Here is an 8,673-nt window from a genome sequence, read left to right as displayed (position 1 = left end):
ATCAGTCATACACCAAGGCGGGGCCAAGGCCCTTTGGGGATGAGAAGGGCTCTTTAAGGCCATGGATTGACTAAACTATCCTAGAGGAGGAAGGCTGAAATGTTTCAGCACCCTGTGGGCTGAGTCCAGGGCAACTCCCAAGAATGTTGTCCATGGTGCAGAGACAAGCCTGTGCTGGGAGGCAGAGGCAGGACCTCAGCCTAGGGCTGGGACGCTGGCTGCGGATGGAGGCTGGGACGCTGGCTGGGACGCTGGCTGGGACGCTGGCTGCGGATGGAGGCTCACTCCTGTCTATGTCAGTGGGAGTCGTGTGGCTAGGCAGACGGTGTGGGTGCCTTGATATTTTAATTGAAGCCTGGAGACACAGTTGCTCTCTCTACTGTGCTAACAATGTACGGAATAAATAATTCAAGCGTGGCTGTGTTGTGCCTGCTGTCCTCACCCATGGGGGTGGCCACACATGAGTGAGTACACACACACACACACACACACACACACACACACACACACACACACACAGCCAGGAGTGGTGCAGAGCTGCTGTTAGGGGCCAGTGGCTGGCTGGACCAGAGGGTGAGCATTTCCATTTTAACCAGGCACCTCTCGACTTTAGAGCAGTGGTTTCTTTTCAGGCAGCGCTTGAAGGAAGTTTGGCAGGCCAGCTGCCCCTTCGTGCAGCAGTCAAGTGGCACCTAAAGGCTCCTGTGTCCTCAGACCAGCCTGAGATGCCAGTGACCGGGAGACAGGGACCCTCTTAGTGGCACACTCTCTGGCCTATGTCCTGCCCCCTCAGAGTTAGCAAATCTCGTGGAGCTCCAGGTCGGAGGGAGGTACAAAGTGGGTGCTGGGGTGAGGGGTGGCCAGAGTGAATAGATCTGGTCTTCCAGGAAGGAGGGTGTGTGGCATACTCCTGGGGGGCCACTGTGCTGGGGAGGGGCGTATGGGAGGCTTGGTGGAAGGACAGGTGAGGGCGGCCTGGACACTCAGAGGCGGAGGGAGCAGTTCTGATGAGGGGGTCCATGAAGGTGGCTTCCTCGAAGGTGGCTACTGTCCCCAGACAGAGATAAGGCCATGGCATCAGGGCATGAGGGAAGGTGGGATGTGTGGGTCTGTTAGGGACAAAACAGGGCTGTCAGGGGAATCTCCGGGAAGGGACATCAAAATAGACTCAGGTGAGGGTGGAGCGGGTGCACAGGTCCTGTGGTAGGGAACACTTGACCTAGATGAGAAGCAGGGGCCTGAGGTGGTTACTCCTGTCTGCCTTCCTCACTTGGCCCCTGCTGAGCACCAGCATCTGAGGACCCGGCAACAGGGCCCTCCCATCTGCCACCAGACTCGGTTAAGTGAGCCTTTTTTTTTTAGTTATGGCTAAGCTATAGAGATGGGAAATGGGGATATGTGGGTTGTGGGTCCTGACTCTTTCTGCCTGGTGTCACTGTCTGTCATAGTTGGCAGCCTGCACAGTTATAAAGCTGTAGAAGGGCCACAGACTCCCTGGGGTGGGGAGAGGCAGGAACAGAGGGCCTGTTTAATTTAATTCCCTGTTTTATTGCTCGCTGGATAAATAACCTTCATTAAGATAGAAAGCGCGGGGCGGGGGGACATGGACAGGGAGAAGTTTGATTAATTTCGAGCTGGTTTCTCATTTGTTAATTTTCTTCCAGTTCAGCAGGATTATTTAAACAAATTACAGACATTACTGTCCCTTCCTCCCCCTGCAGGGATGGACCTCAGGGATGGTCCGGCTCCTTTGTCTACCATGGTTGTTTAAGGGCAACTTAAGTCAGGACAGGAGGCTCTCCAGCTCATTTGTTCCTCGTGTAGAAGGGGCTGGCGAGGCAGGCCACAGGCCACAGGCCAGGGAGGCAGGCCACAGGCCACAGGCCAGGGAGGCAGGCCACAGGCCACAGTCCAGGGAGGCAGGACACAGGCCACAGTCCAGGGAGGCAGGCCACAGGCCACAGTCCAGGGAGGCAGGCCACAGGCCACAGTCCAGGGAAGCAGGCCACAGGCCAGGGAAGCAGGCCACAGGCCACAGTCCAGGGAGGCAGGCCACAGGCCACAGGAGGCAGGACACAGGCCACAGTCCAGGGGAGGCAGGCCACAGGCCACAGTCCAGGGGAGGCAGGACACAGGCCACAGTCCAGGGGAGGCAGGCCACAGGCCACAGTCTAGGGAGGCAGGCCACAGGCCACAGTCCAGGGGAGGCAGGCCACAGGCCAGGGGAGGCAGGCCACAGGCCACAGGCCAGGGGAGGCAGGCCACAGGCCACAGTCCAGGGGAGGCAGGCCACAGGCCACAGTCCAGGGGAGGCAGGCCACAGGCCACAGTCCAGGGGAGGCAGGCCACAGGCCACAGTCCAGGGGAGGCAGGCCACAGGCCACAGTCCAGGGAGGCAGGCCACAGGCCACAGTCCAGGGGAGGCAGGACACAGGCCACAGTCCAGGGGAGGCAGGACACAGGCCACAGTCCAGGGGAGGCAGGACACAGGCCACAGTCTAGGGAGGTAGGACACAGGACACAGTCCAGGGGAGGCAGGCCACAGGCCACAGTCTAGGGAGGCAGGACACAGGCCACAGTCCAGGGGAGGCAGGACACAGGCCACAGGCCACAGTCTAGGGAGGCAGGCCACAGGCCACAGGCCAGGGGCTGCCCCAGAGCCCACCCTTAGTTCCCTCCCAACCTGCTGCCTCCTGAGCACTGTCCTTGACTCTCGCCTACCCACCGGCTTGAACCTGTCCTTCCCTGCTTCTGCTCTGGGTGCCCTTGCGGTCCCCTGCTGGGGTACTCACAGGAGAGAGCAGGCTGGGAGATGGGAAATTAGGACCTCAGTCTCTCTCTGTTTCTCTTTCTCTCCTTCCCTTATCCCCACCTCTCTCTACCTCCAGTTCTGGGAATTGAACCCAGGACCTTGCTCATGCTAGGCAAGTGCTCTACCATTGAGCTACATCCCCAGGCCCCCTTTGACCCCATTTTGTGACAAAGGTCTCACTAATTTGCACAGACTGGTCTTGAACTCAGTCCGTTGCTCACATGGCGCTTGCTCTTGCAGCCCTGCCTCCGCCTCCCAAGTACATGGGATGACAGGTTACAGACAGGCCTGTGCATGGTATGTGTGCAGCACACACGCAGAGCAGAGGAATGTTTGTGTGCACAGATTGTTGGCATGGCCGGGTTCACCTCTCATAGTGAGCCCTGTACACTGTGCAGAGGGCCGCGTGTGTGGAACTCAGAGAGTGCTGTGTGTGTGTGCACCTGGGTTCTTGAAAGTATGTGAAGCAGTGTCTCAGACGCCCGTGTTTGCACACCTGTATCCTTGCATGTATGGGGCTAGTGTCCCAGGTGCCACTGTGTCCCCACCATGTCACACATACAGGCCTGTCCACAGGGCAGGCCAGGCTGGTGGGAGAATGGGACATGAAGCCGAGCCAGGGAGCACCCTGCCTGTCAGTCCAGGGCACCGCTATGCTGGCAGGTGTCAGCGTCAGGTCCAGAACCTCTGAATGTGAGCTGGATCCGGCTCTGCGAGGCTGGGTCCGGAATGGACCGCCATGAAGCTGCAAGCCACCCTGTTAGAGACACAGCAGTGTGTGTGTGGGGGTCCGTGGCCAAGGGCCTGAGATGAGAGGGTCATTTCAGGGACGTGGGTGGGTCTGATGCCATGATGGGAACCTCAGACTGGTGCTCAGAAGAGCAGAAGGGACCGGGCAGGGCCTTGGGTACCCCTGCTTTTGCTGTGCTGGGGATGAACTCAGGGCCCTGCACATGCATGCAAACCACTAAGCTGCAGGGCTCTTGTATTTTGAGACAGGAGATGACTACGTAGCCCAGGCTGGCCTCAAACACATGCTGTGCCTGTCTCAGCCTGAGTGCTGGGGTTCCAGTCACTGTATTCTCTGAAAGTGACCGCCGTCTGCTGTCCTCAGGAGGCCTTGCCATGCCTGCTCTATGTGGCAGACCCCTCTAAGCTCTGCTTCTTGAGCCGGCCTCAGGGACCCACTCAAACTGTATGACCATTTGGGGGCCTGCAGGGTGAAAGAGACCCCCTCTGCAGGTCACGTCACCTCATGCCACTGGTTGTTGGTGCCTGGACAGGACAGGCCTAGATGTGGAGCCTGTGGACAAGACTCGGATGCGCTGGTGGCCCTCATGGACTCGGAGGGAGGCGGGTGGCCTGGACTGTGTGTCTGCATTTGGTGCCTGTGGGCCCAGATTTCAGCAGCAGCTGCCGCCGCCGGCAGTCTTGGACTCCCTGAGTCCTGCCTTGAGGTTATCAAGTTAATGAGGGAGATAACAGTGGCCCCCTGACTGTGCAGGACAGGTCTCTAGGACAGGCCTGAGGTGATGTTGTGTGGTTTTACTTGTGTGGTGACCTCTGGACCCATGTGAAGAGCAGTGTCATGGAAAAGGGCTGCTGCATAAGGTCTTAATGAGCGAGTCCCTTCGTGGGCAGCGTCTCCTGCACTGGAGAGGGGCTGCCTGGCACGCTACCAAGTCCCAGTATCTGGGGCATGATGGACGTGTGCAGTGTGGTAGCAGAACTGAGTGGCACCTGTGGAGGTTTCTGCAGCAAAGGGCAGGGATGGCCACTCCATGTGCACCTGACGCTAGCAGCAGAGACAACGTCCCTGGCATTTCTGGACCGAGGACCCTTGGTGGACGCCTCCTCCCCAGGTCCCAGGGGCTCGGAGGTGACAGAAACTCAAGCTTATTCCCCGTGGAGGTGGCAGATTTTGCTGGCACACGGAGTAAAAGTGCAGGTGGTTCAGCCACTCACCACCTGGGTGACATTAAACATGATCCTGCACCCCTTGGAGGGATGGGGCCAGCACCTGTCTGCTCCGGAGGGCTGGCAGCAGGGAGTTCTGATGACAGTCAGTCTGGGCAAGGAAGGCCAAAGGCATGGATGCCCTGCAGGCACACGGTGATGGAGGTCAGAACACTCACGAGGTGGTTCTCTCTTCCACCCTGTGGGTGTCAGGACTCAAACTCCGGTTGTCAGTCCCTCAGCCTTCAGCTACTAAACCATCCATGGACTCCCCGCATAAAGTTTTCTCTGACAGAATCTTGATGGAACCTACTCAGGAGAATCAGTGAGAGTGGATTATCTCTGAGACACCTGTTCAATAGTCATTCATATCCTTAGTCCACATCCCGGGGCTATGGGAGGCAGGGAGAGAGGCAGAGACCCTGGTTCTCCTCAGGGTCTGGCCTTCCCGTCGGGAGGCACCCAGTCCACACTCCTGTGGGAAGTGTGCGCTGTCACAAGGGGGTAAGTGAGAACTCCAGGTAGAAGGCCCTCGGGTTGGTAAGCACAGCCCAGAGCTGGGGAGCATGGGAGAGGTCAGGCCCCCGGAAGATCCTGCAGGGCTGCTGAGCTCCCGAGGAGGGAGAAGCTGAGCTAACTTGGGGTTATGTCCTTCCAGCTGTGGGTGGACATGCAGGTGTTTGAGGGGGTGAGTTGGGAGGGGGCTGAGGATCCATCCTGCCAGAGGCACAGGAGCTGCCTTGGTAGAGGCCACATGTAGAGCTGGTGAGTGGTGGCTGGCTTCTGGATGTTTCCGGAATAAGGCCAGCAACACGTGATGGTAAGTCAAGTCTGGGCCATGAGGCAGACTCAGGGTCTTGACGCTGTCTTGGCCTGCAGCAGGAAGGACATGGAGGCTGTTTTGAGGCCTGGCAGTCCCTGCTCGGGACCCCCAGAGTCTGACACATCCAGCCACTGGTGTCCCCAGGGGAGGTCAGCTGGGTGGGATCCTGGCCTTCAGTGTTTATCGGAGGGGTGAACACAGAGGCAGGCAGCAGGGTGTGTGTGCTCTGAGCCCTGGGGTGCTGGGCTGAGGCAGGAAAAGGGGGCTGGGCCAGCTGAGGAGGCTGAGGAGGGCACTGGGACCAAGCAAGGAGGGGACCGCACCAGTCGGATGTCACGGTGGGGAAGGGATGCTGGGGCTCCAGTGAGGCTGCTGTGGCACAGCTGGGCACCTGGCCAGGCCCCCCACGGCTGTGCCTGCTGTGTTTGTCCCTGCTCTGGCTGCCCCTCTTCTCCCAGACAAACCCCAGAGCCCCAGTGGGGGGGGGCTTCCTCCTGGCTGCCTGGCCAGTCTGAATATGGCCTGGCTGTGGATATAAATCACAGGAAGTGTTGGTGGTGTGACTTTTATCATCTCGTGTGTTCAATGATGTTAATACATCCCATTATATCATCTTATATTAATATAGTGCAGTCCATCACACGCACACGCAGAGCACATCTGCCTGACTCGGGAGAGGGCTGAGCAGACAGAGGCTCATTTCCTCCAAGGCCAGCCACGCCCACCTCACTTGCACTCAGTTGCTAAGTGGACCTCAGGGTATCAATGGCAACCACTCTGGGCGCTGAATCAAGAGGTCCTCCTGGCCCTGTCCCAACTCCTGCAGCCTGTGGAGGGTCGCCAGGTTTGGGAGAGGTTCTCATGAGTCTCTGCTTACTGTAGAAGCCCTTCCCTCTGTTCTGGCTGAGAGCCAGGCCGATCATTAAATTCTCACTAAACAGGGCAGGTGCAATGGTGTGAAGCGGACTGCTTGGGGGTGCAGGGGAGGCAGCGGGAGCAATCCCGACCCTTGTTCAGGCTGCCTCTCAGCCCAACACAGTGGGAGTGAAGGACTGGAAGCTGTGTGTGAACACAGAATAGTGCCAGGGAGGGGCTGTGGGCTGAGAACACGCAGGTGAAGCCAGGCAGACCTGGGTTCCAATCCTGCCTAAGAATTTGCCGTATGATCTCAGGACATCTTTTCTCATCTGAAAAATGAAGTAACAGATAGTGGTCCTATTGTGTGAGGAAGAAAGGAGGTGGTCCCTGGGGGGCAGGTACCAGGACAGGTTGATTCTCAGTGTGTCTCTCAGACTTGGTCGCCACAGACACCCTCCACTGCTCACCTCTTTACAGGGCTGCAGGGCCAGGCATAGGCAGCATCATCTCCCAGTCCCTTCCTCCTGCTCTTCTTACTGGCGTCCCGAGGCCCCGGGCTGGTCTGGGGCCTGGGGGCCTGGGTGGATCCTTGCACTCCTCTAGGCTGGGCAAGGCCTTCTTTGCTCCGTTTGTGTTGAGGGTTAAAGCAGGAGAGCAGAGCGGGCCTGGGTTGTCATCCGCACCCAGACAGGACAGTGGCTGCAACGTCCGGTCCCTTCCCTCTCCCCAGCGTCTTTCCTACCCATCCTTCCGCAGGCCCCTCACTGTGACCTCCACAAATACCCGATTCTCATCACGACACCCACTTCACAAACAAGGAGACCGAGGCTCCATGAGATGGCGACCCGAGACGGCGCAGTTAGCTAGCGACCTGCATCTTGCCTCCGGGAGCTTGGTTTTAGCTCCTTGCACAGAGCACAGAAGCTGTGGCCCTGGGGGTACCAAGCCTGGCTCCAGCCCTCCCCGCCCAGGCCTCAGCTGCCACCCACCTCCCCTAAGACTGCCACTGACGAGGTGGCACAGTTAGCATGAACCTGCTAACGCGAGTGTAGTTTATTGATCTCCATTTTGCTTATGAAGCAGGACAAGAGCTGGTTTGAAGATCTTGTTTGCTGTCGGCCCAGGGCCCGCTCCCTGCCCGAACGCTCTTATCTGTCTCCAGGCCCTGCCTCCGACGCGCCAGTGTGGCTCCTTTGTCAGCCGATGCCAGGAGAGCCAGGAGCCCTCCTCCCTGCTCACCCCATTCTTCTCCAGCTCCCAGCCTCCTGGTGGGGGTGTGTGCTGGGCTCCTGTGAAAACATGCACTGCTTAAAAGGGCAGGCAAGGACTGAGCACACACCCTCCAGGGATGTGTCTGTCCAGGGCCGGCTGCCTCTGCTGCCTCGTTCCCTTCAGAAAAACAATTTAGAACAGGAAATTAATCCAAGTGCCAGCTTCCTGTCCTGATAGGATGCTGGGCAGCCAACGTGGAGGTAGGGGTGTGGAACAGGGTGTCATTGTGGAGTCAGAGAGACAAGTTCCAGCGGGCCCTGGAGGCAAGGGTGGGGGTGGGGGAAAAGCATTGCCTTTATGTGGGTGCTGCCACTGGTGGTCACTTACGGCAGACGTGACAGCTGGCCCTGGCTGGACATCGGGCAAAGTGAGGACTCAGAGGCAGACTGACTCTGCCATAAATGAGGATTAATAGGGAAGGTCACATGCACCGCTCTGGGAAGGGTATCCAGCAGCGGAGAAGACCAGTGCAAAGGCCCTGAGGCACAGTGCACCTCAGTGCTCAAGGAATAGAGAGAGGCTGGCATGGCAGGAACCGTGGGAGGCCAGGGTAGATGTGGTGAGTGATGGGGTCAGAGTCGTGCATGTGAAAATACTCCAGATTAGTTATTCTGATAGACTGCCATGCACTGAGCTGGAAAGGGCACTGCATGGGCACCTGGCCTGGCTCACAGAGGAAGATCAGTGGGCATTCTTTGGAATGTGGGGCTTGAGGTCCATTTGGAGCACCCAGGACCCTGGTATCAGGATGGTGTCAACATTTTTTTTTTTTTTTTTTTTTTCGAGACAGAGTTTCTCAATGTAGTCTGGCTGTCCTGGAACTCACTCTGTAGACCAGGTTGGCCTGGAACTCAGAGCTCACCTGCCTCTGCCTCCCAGGTGCTGGGATTAAAGGTGCATGTATGGTGTCAGCTCTTGCCTAGCCATTCCCTCAGCATGTGGGTTTGAAGGT

This window comes from Peromyscus leucopus, chromosome 16_21 (assembly GCF_004664715.2).
Source record: "Peromyscus leucopus breed LL Stock chromosome 16_21, UCI_PerLeu_2.1, whole genome shotgun sequence".
Taxonomy (NCBI): Eukaryota; Metazoa; Chordata; class Mammalia; order Rodentia; family Cricetidae; genus Peromyscus; species Peromyscus leucopus.
This window is presented reverse-complemented; position numbering follows the sequence as displayed.